This window comes from Paroedura picta, chromosome 1, assembly GCF_049243985.1.
Source record: "Paroedura picta isolate Pp20150507F chromosome 1, Ppicta_v3.0, whole genome shotgun sequence".
Classification (NCBI taxonomy): Eukaryota; Metazoa; Chordata; class Lepidosauria; order Squamata; family Gekkonidae; genus Paroedura; species Paroedura picta.
The window spans coordinates 20652399-20669057 of NC_135369.1; the positions used below are offsets into that span (position 1 = coordinate 20652399).

Sequence of the window (16659 nt, forward strand, 5' to 3'; positions counted from 1 at the left end):
TGGCCATCTTGGGGGGGGGGGTTGTGTGTGCTGGGGGATTAAATTGGGGCTCCTCTCTCTCTTTCTCTATCTCTCATATATCCCGGAAGAACCCCCCTCCCCAATTCCGCAGATGCAAAAAGTGGGTTTTCTGTGGCAGACATTTTATGCAAGAGGTATGATAAAAATGATAGCATTTCCACCTCAACATCTGGAGAAAAAATGCTGCGCTGGAATAAGATGCTGTTAACTTTTTAAGGTTTCTTAAAGGTGCTGGAAAGCAGCTCTCTGTGGGATGTCTCCTGACTTGTGGGGCTGTAAACAAGAACTCTCTTGCCATAGATTCAAATGGGTAGCCATGTTGGTCTGAAGTAGTACAATACCATAGAATCAGAGTCCAGAAGTACCTTTAAGACCAACAAAGATTTATTCAAGGTGTGAGCTTTTGAGTCGAAAGCTCATGCCTTGAATAAATCTTTGTTGGTCTTAAAGGTGCTACTGGACTCTAATTTTATTGTGCTACTTCAGACCGACACGGCTACTCATTTGAATCTATTTCTTACCATAGAGTTAGTGAGATAGAGAGGAACACTGACAGCTCACCTTTGATCTCACTGGCCTGTCCCTAGAGGGTAATTTGCTGTTTTCCCCAGTCTTCTTTCTCTTCTCCTCGATCTCTCAGGCCTTCAACATGATGGAAGGGAGATGCATCTCTCTCCATCCAGCTATTTAGATTAGAATAGGAACCTTACCTTTACCTCTAAGTATGTAGTATTTCTGGATATTAACCCTTTACCAATGCTTAATATCCTTCAAGAGCCTCTTGTGGCTCAGAGTGGTAAGGCAGCAGACATGCAGTCTGAAAGCTCTGCCCATGAGGCTGGGAGTTCAATCCCAGCAGCCAGCTCAAGGTTGACTCAGCCTTCCATCCTTCCCAGGTCGGTAAAATGAGTACCCAGCTTGCTGGGGGGTAAATGGTAATGACTGGGGAAGGCACTGGCAAACCACCCCTTTACCTTTAATATCCTTCAAACGCGAGTCCCCCCCCCCCCCAAGACAGAGGTAGGTAAAAAGGCAGCGGATGTAGCCTTGAACGTTTATTGCTCCCTAATGGTCGGTTGCACCTTATTGCATCTTACTGATCGATTTTTGATTGGTTGCTTGATTAGATTTTTATACTGCCTTCATGTCAGTTTCAATATGGACATTTTATTCCAGCGTAAACTGAACTGAATTAGAACTCAGCTCTTCAGAGGCGCCTTACCAGGAAAGCTTCCACCAGACTATAAAATAGTACCATTTTCCTGGCGCCCCCAGCCCCCCGTTTTCCAGCAAGCAACAAACCTGGCTTCTCCTCGGAATCAACACACCACGTGATAGTTCAAAAGCAAAATTATATCACTGCCCAGCAGCAGTGCCCCGCCCCCTTAAAGGGGTAGGGTTTTTAAAAAAAGAACCAGCAATTACATTTTAAAAGGAACCAGCAATTACCTCAGTCTAACTATTCGTGCCTTGATTTCTAAGAAACTTCCCCGCAAACCTGATTGGACTGGAGCTTGGGGAAACAGACCGCCCCCCCCCCCCCAGTTCCCAAGCTCACCTTTGAACATCCGGGACTAGATTCTAATATGCTGTGTGAGAAGGGGGCGGGGGGGGGGGTAAATGGAGTGCCTGGAGCGGAGCAATCACTCCGGATTTTTCTCTTGTTACCAACTCTTCCCACACCCACAGCCCAGTCTCATCCTCCATTTGAACCCCCCACCCAAAAAAAACAGACATATATACCCGCCAGAACTAGGACCCGGGAGAAAAATAAGAGTGCACAATACCTGAATTCCTTTGGCACCAGATGGATTCTGTAAAAGAAAAGACAGAAGAAGACGGATGAGACACATTGTAAGGTAACCTGCACTGGCCTTGGAGGTTCTGTAGCTGGCAGTTAGCCCCACTGCACATAATGGGACTTTAATTGGGAACAAATAAATTTTATTGGATCCTTCCTCTCCTGGCACTGAAGCAGTGTTTTCACTTTTTTCTAAACATACCTAATTTTTAAAATACAGTATTCATCTAGTGCTGTTGTCCCATCCCCCCCAGTCAGAACTGACTTAAGGCGACCCTGGGGTTTTCAAGGCAAGAGACGGTCAGGGGCGGTTTGCCATTGGCTGCCTCTGCCTAGCGACTCTGGCCTTCTGGCCTTGGTCTCCCATCCAAACACTAACGAGGGCCGATGCTGCTTAACTTCCAAGTTCAACTGGCTTGGGGGTTATCTAGTGCAGGGTCCTTTCCCCCCTGGACTTAACAAAGATCCTGGTTGCAAAGAGCCCTTCCACAGCCTTCCTTGAATATCTCTAGTCCCTTTTATTTGCCGAGGTAAAAGGGAAAGCGTGGAGGCAGAATTCTTCCCCAGTGGCCAGCAAGAAGCAAAGGCAGACCCGCCTCTCAGGCCTCCTGGCCAATGAATTCAAAGGCAGCAAGGAGACTGACAAGCACTAGGTGCCTGTTTTTTTTAAAACCATTATACAGTTCGATTTAATGCCATGCTCAAGCCATTCCACTGCCTTAGCATTATGGTACTCTATGTTCGACATAGAAACCCCTCCCTCCCAAATACAAACAACCACTGAGTCCTCTTTAACTCCCCTCGCCCAATTTTCTCAACGACGAAACTGGGAAACAGAGATCGGCGCTCGGGGAAGCAAAGGCGAAACCTCAAAAGATCACCCAAATCCGAAATCAGTCCTTTACCAAACACCCCCACCCGCATCTGACAAACTAGAAGAGAAAGAGGACCCCTACGCTTCGCCAAGTCCACCAAAGGGGCCCCGATTCCAAGACTAGGATCTTAACGCAGAGAAAATGTCGTCGAGAGCCGAAGGGATCTCCTCCTCTGGAGTCCTGCCCTTTTACAGATTTTGGGGGTCTGAATCAGGACTCAGAACACTGCGGCCCTCCAGATGTCCATGGACTACAATTCCCATGAGCCCCTGCCAGCGAATGCTGGCAGGGGCTCATGGGAATTGTAGTCCATGGACATCTGGAGGGCCGCAGTTTGACTGCCCCTGCCTTACAGGCTCCTTAAAATGAGGGTCCCCCCAGGGAGGGGGAAAGAGATCGGCCTCTTCGCGCTGCCTTTCCGCGTCCTCGGTGTGCATTGAAAAGCCTGCGGTGGTGTTATTGCGTTGATGCGTTTCATGTATAAATAAACTCACAATACGCTGCCCATTCTGCGCGCCTTGGAGAAGGCGCTTGCCACGCGGCTGCGTTTTCCTGCGCGGAACAGGATCGTCTCCGTCCGAAGGGCGTCACCCAGCCTGAGCAGCCCGGGCTAGTCGGGTCCTCTCCGCGTCTGGGCCGCTGGGGAGGGTGGGCGTTGGGGATGGGGGGCGGCGCAGAGGCAGGCCCTGGCAAACCACCGGGGTGCGTCTCCCGCCTTGCCAACCCAGCGGGGGGAGCCCTAAGCCGGCGGGGACTGTCTGGCCCTTCCCACCCCCGGCCTCTTCCGAGGGCCAGCCGCAGAGGGGAGAGGCCCGGAGCTCGGCTGGAGCGATCCCGAACGTGGCTACCATGGACAGCTCTCCCCAGTTCAGGGACAAGGAGGCTCCTTCCCAAGGAATTCGGGAAAGGGGCGGAGTGAGGTGGGGTGGGGGGCAGAGACTGCGAGCGATCCGGAGACCCCCGCCTCGGTTTCCCGCTTGTTTGGGCAAGGTGGGCGCGATCCCCCGAGCGGCAGGGATTTGGCGCTGGATTTCTCAAAGGGGTTTGTTCTTTGGACGGCAAGGGCCCGCCGCCTCTTTCCTGCCTAAAAGGGGACCCTTCGGGCCACGTGGCTGTTGACGCCGCTATTTTGTCTCTCCTCCAAAGTTCTTCAAGGGCTAGGCTTGCGCGTGGGTGGGCTCCGAGGGAGGGCGACTGCTGGACGCGGGTCCTATCCTCCCGAGCCCACTGGGGGACCTTCCTTGGCCCTTGGCCGGCAACCCCGCGCGGGGCTGGCGGCCAGGCCAGAAGAGCGGGGAGGAAGGGGCGGTGGCGGGGGGGGGTGTTCCCAGCCAGCCGCAGGAGACGAGCCGCTCGTCCCGGCCAAGCGCTCCGGAAAGCGGCGAGAGCGCAGAACCTGCCCCGCAGGCCGGCCGCTCCCTCCCTTGGGAGGATTCGGATTGGGCTCCCTCTCGGACTCGATCCAGCTTGAGATCGACGCGTGCCGCCCGAGAGCTGCTTCCCAAAGGACGGGGGGGGGGGGATGTCACTCCTCTGGCCCCGGGGTCGTCTTCGCTTGCGCTGCTCTGAGCCAAGGCAAGAGCTGGGTGGGGGGAAAGAGACGTCGCGGCCGGAAGGCAAGCAGGCCCCACCTCTTTGGGTGCCAGGGGTGGGTGGGCGCTGGCAAAAGACTGGAAAGGAGCAGGGGAAAACGCCACGCATGGGGATCGCTCTCCGCCATCCCGGGGTGGGTGGGTGGGGGGGAAGCGACCTCATGCCGGCTCCGGAGCCAACATTTCGACAACAGTCGCTGGATCGGCGACTCTAACCCCGTGCACACGCGACAATCAGCCCAACAAGCCATTCCAGTCCTGAATTGCTGTTGTGAGCCGCCTGGAGACCACCTGCCAGCAAGAGGAGGCATATAAATTTAATAAATTATTAATGTTATTCTTACGAAGAACAGCTAAGGAAGGAAGCTGTCCCTGATCATCCAACACAGGCCCACTGAGTTCCTTAGGGCTGCTTTCTTTCCCAGTAAGGCAGGGGTAGTCAAACTGCGGCCCTCCAGATGTCCATGGACTACAATTCCCAGGAGCCCCTGCCAGCGAAATTATAGTCCATGGACATCTGGAGGATGGGAATTGTAGTCCATGGGAATTGTAGTCCATGGACATCTGGAAGACCGCAGTTTGACTACCCCGGGCTTAAAGTCACAGTGATAGGGAGGGCAGACTCCACTTTGCACAGCCAGTGCGTGTGTCATGGAAGCTTGCTGGGTGTTCCTGGCCCGGCATGCACTCTCAACTTAACCTACCCCACAGGGCTGTTGTGAAGCTAAAACAAAGGAGGGAACAACAATGTAAGCTGCTGTAGCTTCCCAATAGGGAACAGGGGAAAGCAGTTTATAAATATCAAAATTGAGCCTGTTTCACTGCAAGCTGCTTGGGGCAGAGATCTGTTCCATTGCAGAGAAGGAGCTATATAAATGACCCCCCCTCTTTCTCCACCTCTCCGTCTGTTAAACTTGGTGGCAAGTTCCTGAAGGCAAGGGTCCTTCTGAGTTTATATTACTCTACGAAGTACTCTGAGAAGGAATTCGTGGTAGTTTGTTATATGGTTTTTACATTATCTAACAGTAAATTTTCAATGAATTTTAGTCTACTTATTCCCCTTTTTTCTCCCCAATGGGGAACCCCAAGGTGGCTTCCATCATTCTTCTCTTCTCCATTCTATCCTTACAACAACCTTGTGAGGTAGGCTAGGCTGAGAGAGTGCGACTAGCCTCAGGTCACCCAGTGAGCCCCCATGGGGGTCTGAACCTGGGCCTTCCAGCGATGAGTCTGGTTTGCCACTACACCACACCTGCCCTCTAGAAAGAGTGATCTGTGGCAGTCAAAAAACCCAGCACACAAAGAGAAGGTCAAGGTTACTATACAGTGAGGTGAAACGGATATAGAAATAAGTCTTGGTAAGAAATAAGGACAGTAAGTGGGACACCCCACCCCCCAAATAACTCTGTTGGGGACTGAGCATGTATCTTGCCCTCAGATAGATTCACCGGGGTGGCCATGTTAGCCTGAAGCAGCAGAACAAAGAATAATCATAATCTTTATTTGAATAGCTCATTCTTCCTGGTTGGCTCAGGGCAGGTAATGACTGGGTGGGTAAACATTCCGAGGAAGAAACTGGGGTCCTGGAAGATCTTTCAGCGGAGGGTGGGCAGACCAGTTTCTCTCCCCCCAGCCATGGAATTTTATGGGGTTTCACTGGGGATTATATTATTGTATTGAATTTCGTATGTAACCCACCAAGAGTGGCGGGCAATAAATCGAACAACAACAACAACAACAGAGTCCAACTGCCCTGGGGGTTATAGGAGGAGGACTCAGAGCCCATGGCTGGTGGTGGAGAATATGGGGAGGGCAAGAAATGTTGGAATAGGTCAGGGGTAGTCAAACTGCGGCCCTCCAGATGTCCATGGACTACAATTCCCAGAAGCCCCTGCCAGCAAATGCTGGCAGGGGCTCATGGGAATTGTAGTCCATGGACATCTGGAGGCGCGCAGTTTGACTACCCCTGGAATAGGTAATCTGGTATACAAAGTTAAAATGATAAGAAGAACCTGAAGGGGGCAGAGAGAAGACTGTTAGATTGTCCAGTGAGGTCAAGACCTTTTCTATCCTGTTAAGTGTGACTTCTTGCTTGTCTCTAGATTGCTACTCTTAGGGGCAATTCCCTGATTCTTCTCTGAAGCTTCTCTCTCATTCTCTCTCTGCTAGGAAGCCATGTAGTCAGGCTCTCTCTCTCTCTCTCTCCTCTGGACTATCAAGCATGGCCGTTCCTTAATAAATCCTTTCCCCCTAATCCTAAAATGCAGCGTGTGCATGTCAATGACTTATTTACACTGCTAACAAGAAACTGGTCTGACTTGGGGGCCTGTTTTCCCCCCAGCAGAAAGACCCTGACGTTTTCTGAATATTTAGGGGATTTTCTATGCAATCAACAATTGGAAAGAGAAGAGACCCCTCTCCTCTCCAAAGTAGCTGGTTCAAACTCAGCATGCTTCTGGTCCTCCAAATGAAATTGGCTGAGCATCAAGTGAAGGGGGGGCTCATTCCCAATTTGTTTTGGAGGGAAGGGGTCCCCAGGCCTTTCTCTCCCTGCCGTACCGCATTGTTTCTCAAAGGGCTTCTCACAAGGGCAGCACAGTGGCCCCTCTGCAGCCAAGATCGGAATGACCACATCCAACTATTAGCGCTGTCCAAAATGGCCTGACCAGAACTGAGCAAATGCAGGAGGCGTAGGGTGTGGAGATCTATTGTGTAACTACATGGCCCTTTTGCATTGCCATTTCACATGGTAAAAATCCAGCTGCAAAGTAGTGGCTAAGAGTGGCGGCCTCTAATCTGGAAGGCCAGGTTTGATTCCCCGCTCCTCCTCCACATACAGCCAGCTGAGTGACCTTGAGCCAGTCACAGTCCTGTTAGAGTTGTTCTCACAGAGCAATTCACGCAGAGCTCTCTCAGCCTCACCTACTCACAGGGGAAAGGGAGGGAAGGTGATGGCAAGAAACTTTGACACTCTGATTCTCTTACGGGCAGTTCTTACAGCACAGTTCTTCTTCCTGTGCTGCTGCCATGTTATGAGAGGAGGCCAAGGGTGAGCCGAGGTGCATTGACAGAACCGGAGAAGAGTTCAGTGATGCCTGAAGTGCAGGCTTGACAGCCAGTGTGGTGTGGCGGATCACAAGAGCTTGCTGGGTGACCTCAGGTCAGTCACACGCTTCCACCCTAGCCAACCTCACCGGGTTGTTGTTATGGGGACAAAATCCAGTGGAAGCTGCTGGGCGAAAGGCATACAAGTTCAGTCGATCCACAAATAGCTTTGTAGCAGCTGGGGGTGGGGGTGGGGGTGGGGGCAGGGGTGGGGGTAGTGACGGCACCCCTCCTGCTTCACTTAGATGGCAGCTGCCAGCCTCCCCTCTTAAAGCACACTCAAGGGAATCTGATCCAGAGGGATCTAGATCTAAAGAAGAAAAATTATTAAGCATCAAAGCTTTGTAATTTTACGTAGCAAATATTTCTTAAAAGAAAACATCTGATGCTGGATGAATCCCGGGCCTCTGATGGATTGAATGATTTGTTAACCACCTAAGCATAATGGTAGGTTAACAAACACCCCCACATTCCCACCCTAAGGAATTTGGGGGAGAAATGGAGGGTCAGATCTGCCTATGTGCCCCCGCCCCCGACACAGCAGCCTGCCAATCCACAAAAGGCCCTTGAGAAGACCTCCAGAAGTTGAACACCCACAACGCTGCCTTATCCTGAATCAGACCCTTGGTCCATCATGGTCCATCTTGTCCACTCAAGACTGGCCCTCCAGGGTCTCCGACAGACATCTTTCCCATTGCCTCCCACCTGATCCTCTTGAGTGGAGCTCCTGGGGATTGAACCTGGAACCTCCTGCATGCTAAGCATATGCATGGCCCTCATCAGGTTCCAAGTAGGGTTGCACGCTCCGGCATGGTCTGGCCGCTTCCATGATGGCCGAAGTGTGCAGCTATAATTCCAAGGGCTCTTCTTGTCTCATCTCATCCTCAGTGTACCTTTCTGCACATCTAGCCTGGCATGCAAAGCTGCCTTCTGCCAAGCCAGGTCATGGATCTGCCTAACACTGTGCTTCCTCCTCTGCCTGGCAGCTGCTTTCTAAGGCCAGGGAAAGCCCAAGGGGGAGGAGGGGGTCTGACTGCAGAGATTATTCCCTGGACTGAATCCAGAACCTTCATGTGTACAAAGCAGGGATTGTACCATTGAGATGTCTTCCATACCCTTCTTAAGCAGAGAGGGGCCATGGCTCAGTGGTAGACCATCTGCTTGGCATGCAGAAGATCCCGGGTTCGATCCCTGGTCTCTCCAGTTCAGGATCAGTCGTTAGGGGATGGGGAATACCTTGACCCGAGACTATCTAGCACCATTACCAGGCAGAGTAGACAATACCAACCTAGAAGTCAAATTTTATTGCACTAGGCCATAGACTCAGAATTCCAACTAGAAGGACCAAAGGTCTGATTCAGTAGAAGAACTGGGTGGTTTGTTTGGGTACCCTTCTACTACTACCTGATGGAGTCCCAAAGCATCTTACAATCACCTATCCTTCCTCTACCTGGAACAGACACCCTGTGAGATAGGTGGGACTGGGAGAGCTCTGAGAGAACTGTGGCTGGCCCAAGACCATCCAACTGACAACATGCTGACTGAGGAGCAGGGAATCCAACCCGGTTCTCCAGATTAGAAGCTGCTGCTCTTAACCACTACACCAAACCCATGTGTGATTGTGTGCGACCCAGAGAATCAGAAATTGCCGGACAAAAGCAGGAGGGCTTTTGAGGTTGAATGAAGCAGCTGGAGCAATATCTGGAAGTCCCTGGATACATCGATTGAACCCTTCTCCTCCTCCCCTCTTAAAGCACACTCAAGGGAATCTGATCCAGAGGGATCTAGATCTAAAGAAGAAAAATTATTAAGCATCAAAGCTTTGTAATTTTACGTAGCAAAAGGCAGATTGTGAGGGGACTTCTAGACCAGCTAATATCCAGGAATGGCTTTCTTTTCTCTGTGTGTGTGTGGGGGGGGCTTTTGCTGGCAGAAGGAAGCCCAGCTTTAGATGACATTCATTCATCCCTGGCAGCCTAATAAGAAAGGTGAGATTTCAGGCAGACCTCTCTGACCAAAAGCCACAGAGCCTGGTTATGCCACAGTGCAGCCATGCCCAACAATGGGACCTTCTTTGTCTACTGGCAAAAATCTCTGGTTAAAGGACCAAGATACCGTCTTCCTTCACATCTCTTTCCAGGTAATGGTGGAACAAGAAGCTCTCTGCAGATGCCCCCTTTACGATCCAGACAGGAAGCCAGATGCCTGCTGTGGGAGCCGGACTTCCGACTTGTGCGTCAGAGGCTGTGCTGTGCATACAACAGTGCCGCCTGGATGCTCGGAAGGGCTTCACTGGTCGGAGGCCTTCGGCAGGAGAATTTTCGCACTGCTAACTGATTGCAGCCAGCTTGCTTCGAAATGAGCTCGGCCCTTTCCACGCTATTCTGTAGGCTCACTGTGGGCACAGGAGAGGCCCGGTCCGGCTTCATAATGTGCTTGGGCCCTGTCCCTGTAGCATCCACACAGACCCAAGGAAATTCAGTATGGAGTTCAGGGCTCAATTTGTTTTTCCCTTCACAATCAGTTTTAATTCCATGCCAATAGCCTTTCTGCTAATATTTTCAACAAGATTCCAAAACCTGCATAAATACAGAGAACCAGCATGATAGAAGAAGAAAAGTAGGCTCTTGTATGCCACTTTTCTCTACCCGAGTCTCAGTGGCTTATATTTGCCCTCCCTTTGCTCTCCCCACAACAGACACCCTGGGAGGGAGGTGAGGATGAGAGAGCCCTGATATCACTACTCGCTCGGAATAGCTTTCCCATTGCTGTGGCGAGCCCAAGTTCACCCAGCTGGCTGCATGGTGAAGGGGAGCGGGGAATCAAACCCAGCTCACCAGTTTAGAAGTCCGCACTCCTAACCACTACACCAAGCTGGCTTTCCATACCGCGGTTCTACCAAGGGTCATTACTCTTTTCACGCCAGCAGACACATTCGGAAATCTGACATGGCCCAGCAGGCTCAGTGGCAAAATGGCTGCCGCAGGAGGCGGAGCCAGCTATGAAATGATCGCTACCACTTAACATCAGCCACACCCTCCTGATCCTTGTGTGGGGGGTGGCGGCTGCCACAGCAACATTGTGGAATATCTGCGCAGCCAATCAAATCTCCAATAGTCAATCAGAAGCTTTGCTGGGTAAAAGCCACACCCACTTCCTGAAAATACTAGGCAGGGGCCAGAAATGCTATCAGTGGGTGTCAGTGTTTAACTAGGATCTGGGAGACCCAGGTTCGAATCTGCACTCCTGCTATGGAAGCTTCCCGGGTTCTATGCTCTCAGCCTTACCTTCCTCACAGAACAGAAAGGAGAAGAGGAGAATGGTGTTAAACCACCTTGGATCTCCACTGGGGAGTAAGGCAGGACATAAAGTGAAACGAAAAAATAAAACTGCACGGAAGGTTGTCGTTAAAGGCTGAAGCGGGACCAGGAGACCTGTAGATCAGGGGTAGTCAACCTGTGGTCCTCCAGATGTTCATGGACTACAATTCCCATGAGCCCCTGCCAGCATTTGCTGGCAGGGGCTCATGGGAATTGTAGTCCATGAACATCTGGAGGACCACAGGTTGACTACCACTGCTGTAGATCTCTTCCTTGATTCACTAGCACTTTGTTGGTACGTGAGACTTGAACTCAGACCACCCGCCCCTCTAGCTCAGCTCTGCCTTGTGTCTGTTTTAAAGGGCGGCGGCAGCAGCAGCAGCTCGCCCTCGACTTGAGATGGGCAGGCCTTCTACGGGGAAAAGCCGTAGGCCCTCCCACCATGGAAGGATTGTGAACGCATAGCAGTCCCAGCATCTTGTCCACCATCTCCTGCTCTCAAAGAGAGGTCTCACACCTCTGATACTTTTGCCTGGAAACACCAGGTGTTGAACCCAAGACCTCCTGTGTGCAAAGCAGGTCCACCCTGTTGGGACCCAGACCGGCTCAGAATTCCCGATTCAAATCTAGATCCTCCCCTGTACAGCAAGACAGCCACCCTCCTGAGCTCTGTTAACAGCAAGCCTGCATTCTGTTCATGGGGTTGGTTTCAGTGCCAAGGGGCTGACTTGCCCTGCACAGAGGGAGGGGCTCTGCCACATGGCCCTCTGCTCTCTCTCCATCACAGGAGCTTACAGAGTGCAGTTCACCCCATTAGATCTACGAGAAAGTTGACCTCCGCAGATTAATCAACTGCCCCTCAGGCTGAGTCATGGCATGGGCTCTGTTTTAAGTAGAAAATTTCAGGGGGGGGGGAAAGAGCTTTGAGCTATTTTTTGTGGTGGTGGTTCTTTTGATGCATAACAGAGGATAAGTAAGGCAAATGTTAAACCTTGGGGGGGGGAGTTCTCAGACAATAAGTGACTTTTGCTTCTGAAATAGCAGGTTCTCTGGCTCTTCCTATATTTTGTATGTTTTGATAATAAACACCATTATTTCAATGTGATTTTATCTGTTTTTGTTTTTTTTAAAGGCCGATGACTAAGCAAGGGAAAAATCCTTCTGCTAGTTGTAATGCATGGATTAACAGAGGTCACTGTCTTCCCCGGGGCATGCATGTACGTTCCCATGTACAGAGCTAATTCAGGAATGCATCATATATTTCCATGCACCCGTGCAATGCTTCATGTGAAGGCTGCACACAGCTTGCAAATTTAACCTAGGAGCACATGCTGACCAGTTAAGTTTGTGCAAAGCCCAAGTGGCTTTCAGGCTCCTGATTCTCCCACCCTCCCCACCCCATGCGATGCCATTTCTTAAACCAAATTTCAAAACACAGTTGTGGATTTCATACTCTTTGAACAGGCATTGGTGCCATATCAGTCCCAACTATTACAGGTATTGCTTTAATTACAGCAACCAGTGGGGCTGGAGTGGGACCAGAGAAACCCACGTTCAGATCCTCCCCTGGCCATGAAAAATAATTCATTGACCTTGGGCTGGTTGCTTTCTCTCTCTCTCTCTCTCATCCTGAACTATATCGCTGGGTCATTGTGATGGGAAAATGGAGGAATTTAAAAAAATTAATTAAAATATCACAGGATATTGAGATACATCATCGAAGCTCTCCCCCATTAACTGCGAAACTCCCTTCCCGGGCCTTCTATCAGCCAAGTTATAGATTGAGATCAGACAGCATTAGCCAGTTTGAAAAATAATAATTAATTTAATTTCTATTCTTCCCAATTTTATTTTACTTTTTTAAAAAGTCTCTATAATTAAACTAGACATGCTCGGGAAAAAAATACTAAGGAACTGAAATGCCGTCACCCAGCTTTCGATTAAAATGTATTCCTTTGAGAAAAAAAAAACAATGGATAGTCAAGACTGACGAAACTGAAAGATATATAATATCTGCTAATCTTGCCTGTGTTTCCCCGTAATTCAATTCTTTCTGCTTTCAATAAACTCTGACGGTTAAGACGGAATATACCACATATTTAACAGTATCCCTACACAATCGTCGCACACACACACACACACGCACGCACGCACACAAAATCACATCCCTGCAGTCACCCTGTTCCCTTGCTACAAACCCTCGCCATATTTTATGTAACGCACCCATGTTGGACTGGCCGGCATAGTCCGTGGTGTACTCAGGCAGCTTCTCATCCCAAGCTAGGCAGACGACTGGCGTAGCTTTCCACGGCCCCCACTAACATGAGCTTACGCACACCACTGTCATGGCTTAATTTCTGTGAAGGGAGAGGGGGGGTCTCCCTACAGGGGAAGGGGGGTCTGCTGGTCAACTGAAGACATACAGGCGTTCCAGAGGGGCTCCCAGTTAACTCTTCAGCATCTGTCTAGCGACTTTCTCTGCCCCAGATGTGCAAAAGCAATTCACAGCCTTTGCCCCTGCAAGCCCCCCTGACTGGCTGGCCATTCTTGGCCTCTGGACTTGGGTCTAGCGGATGTCAGGGATTTTTGCTTCCTCGGGAACCACCCTCAAGCGATATCCTTGGAAGCGGCTCCTGTTTTGCTGGATGGGTCTTTTGTACTGCCAGGAAAGGTTTCTTAGAAGGGCAGCATGCTATAAAATGGATGTGGAAGGGCTGGGGGCTGCCCTGGGACACAAGCAGTAAAGCCCACCCTAATCATGGGGGGGGGGGAAATAACGACACTATGACTAGGAGGAGAGGCCCATAGCTGTTCGGGGATCAACCCCCTTGAAAATATTTTAGGATCTTTCCCCAGCATGTCAAACTTCCATGTTTATTGATTTTTTAAAAAAATATTCTAGCCCTTTTGCTCCGGGAGATGGAAACGAAAGCCCCCCCCCCACATACATTTGGGTCTTATTTTTAAAATATTATACAGTTTGCTTTGTTGTGGTTATGTCATTTTAACCATCCCAGGCTAAGCGTCCTTCATGTGCAGGTTTGCGCACATATCCCAGCTCATGTTCTAGCATGTTCCACCAGCCATTGGGTTTGGCCCCATGAAAGGTTATCACCCAAACTGTTGGCTCCGTGTAAGGTTATTGGCCAGAAAGTGGGCAACTGATGACCAGTGGGGACAAGTGATGGCTCTTCAACTCCAGGGGTGTGCCTGGAATGGATGGAGACGCACAACCCTGTTTACCTGTGACAAAGCCAGAAGGAACTGGCGCAGCACTGGGTGATCCACACCCTAGTCAAGTCCACGGAAGAATTCCTCTCCGTTTCAGTGCTGGCGCGTTCCATCCATTTTGTCTACAGCATTTTTTTTTACAACCCCACAGCTACGGCGTAGCAATTTCTTCCCCAAGAAAAATCCCATTGCCCCAAAATGAAATCTGACAATGGTCTCTGGGCCTTGCATCATACCGATTTAGGCGTTCCACGGAGGTCGGTGGGGTTCACTTCCAAGGAAACCTGAAGCGCACCAAGAGTGGCGATTGTTTTTGCATAATGGACACAATCAGCAAGCATCCATGTAAAGCTACCGTAGCAAAGCTATATTCCGTGACGGGGGGGGGGAGCATTTAGCAAAGGTTTACCCTTTGCTTTGTCAGGGAGTAATAGATTTAGTACTTAGGAGTTCAAAGACAGGGGAAATGCAGGCAACGTCTTTATAGTTTTGCACTGACATGCAATATAGCATTTACTCAATAATAGGTTTTCCCTCCCCCCACTCACACACACAAACACAGGTATGCCACCCAAGGGGTGTGTGTGTCTCATCTGATATTTGCATACAAGTTACAGTTCAGTCTAATCATCATGTGTGTGTGTGTGTGTGTGTCATCTTTAAGAGGGGTTGTGTTATGTTCAGGGTCGCCTTCCAGTTAAGTACATACAGTACTGGGCAGACCCCAATCCAATTGGCTTTAATGAGCTTCAGATATACCCTGATTGAACTAAAAGCAGAGCCTTTTTTTTTTAAAGACCTTTGCATACCAAGGAAAGGAAACAATGTAAAAGGAGACAATTTTAATTCCCCTCCATATTTGATTGATTAGATGGGTTCCTTCCACCCGGATTCCAAGGATTTTGGGGGCGGCAGAGCTAAGGAAAGGCCCTCTTTTTATCTTCCCAATACTCTTTGAGGCTAAGGAGGCAGGCTGACCAAGGACGGCCAGGAGGCCAAAGGAGCAGAGACTCGAACCTGGGTCTCTCTTGGGGGGGGGGGAGATCTGTCAGCCACACCCCGCTGAATGGGTAGAAGGAAGGATTTTCCTTGCAGCTTCCTATAAATTGCAAGAAGAGCCCTGAAACTGGAGGGGAAGCCTATTTACTCAGGAGTAAAGGGAACCACTCTTTCAAGTAAACGCCTCCCAGAAGGCAGCCTTAAAGCCTCCTGCCTAATTTTTTTTCCCTCTCTATGATATTTCCCATAATAAAGTCCGGAGATTTTTCTAAAACCGTAAAAATAGCTGTATGAGCAGATAGGAGAGAAATGGGCTGAGCCTGACTCAGAGAGGGAAGCCGGGAAGAGAGAGAGACCCCCCCCCCGTCCTTCCAAAGACCCCACGGAATGGGCAAGAATGAATGGGGAGGGGGGTGAGGGAGATGACTACATCAGAACACTTCGAATCAAGAATCCAAAGCCCGGAAGGGGAGAGGGTGGCGGAGTCCCAATTTGGAGAAGATGATTAAAATAAAATAAATAAAAACACCGAAAAGTTTTCTTTTAAGGTATCTCTTCCATACGACACCCCCTCCCCTTCATTTCGAACTTACTGAATGCCTCTCTTAGACTGGAAGACCCCCGGATCGGGGGGGGGGGGAAAGTGGTCCAGAGAGCCTCTCCGCGCGTCCCTTAAAAGGCCTAAGGATGCTCCAGACACTCGAACATCCCGGTCTCTAGCAATAACCCCCCCTCCAAAAAAAAAGCCCCCCCCCAATGCCCCCCATTGCTCTCCATTGTGCCCTCCAGGTGGCCGAGGCGGCGGGGGAAGGAGCGCGCCGGTTCCGCAGAGCCGGGCCAGCCGGGCCACCCAGTGCGCGCCGTCCCGCGAAGCCGTCCAGGACTCGCCCCCTTCCCGCCACCCGACGGGAGCCGCCCCACCCGCAGCGGGCACGCCGAGCCCAGAGGCCGAGAATGCCAGGCTGTGCCGGGGCCCCGCTCGCTCGCTCGCTCGCTCCGTGCGCCGCGGTCGCCTGGCTGGCTGGCTGGCCGGGGGGCGGCTGCCGCTCTTACCCTTGCGGGGCGCGCCGGAGCTACTGCGCTGCGCGGGCGGCTGGTCCTCGCCATCGGCCGGGCGTCGCTGCGAGTGAGCCGCTCCCTCCGGCCGCCCGCCCTCTTGTGCGAGGCTGGGGGGCACAAGGCGCGATGACGTCGGCGGCCCGGCGTCGATTCAGGAGGCGGACGCCGCGCCTCTCGCCCCGCCCCCTCCCCTCCCCTCCCCCGCCTCTTTGCCCAGGCTTTGGGCAGGGAGCCCCGCGACGGGCGCCTGCAGATGGGGCGGCCCTGGAGGATAGGATAAAGGCCGTATTAATGTTGTTGTTGTTGTTAATAATAATAATAATAATAATAATAATAATAATAATAATAATCGTAAGGGCGGCGGCGACGGCAGCACCGCTGGGGAGGGGTTCTGGCTCAGAGAGCGCCGGTTTCTTCTCCTGCTGAAAGGCCCGGGCGGGAGGGGAGGGGAGGGGAGGGGAGGGGAGGGGAGGGGAGGGGGGACACTGCAGAGCCGCTGCCGGTCCGAGTAGGCGATACCGGACCTCGGTGGACGCAGGGCTGAGGCTCGATGATGAGAACGGCTGTCTGGCTTGCAGGGTGGCCCAGGTTCCGTCCCCCGCGTCTCCAGGCGGGAGGGGAAGGGAAAGCCCCCTCCCCTCCCCTCCCCGAGATCC

General features: G+C 51.4%; 1 long non-coding RNA gene across 1 annotated transcript in view; it reads right to left on the bottom strand.

The window, feature by feature from the left end:
• LOC143831922 (uncharacterized) overlaps window positions 1–16012 on the bottom strand; it is a 62397-nt gene extending 46385 nt beyond the window's left edge. The window contains exons 1-2 of the long non-coding RNA XR_013229015.1: window positions 15998–16012; window positions 1809–1835 (exon numbers count right to left, since the gene is read on the bottom strand). This is a non-coding gene — a long non-coding RNA (uncharacterized LOC143831922). The remainder of the gene's footprint in view (window positions 1–1808; window positions 1836–15997) is intronic.
• Between the last annotated feature and the right edge of the window lie 647 nt (window positions 16013–16659).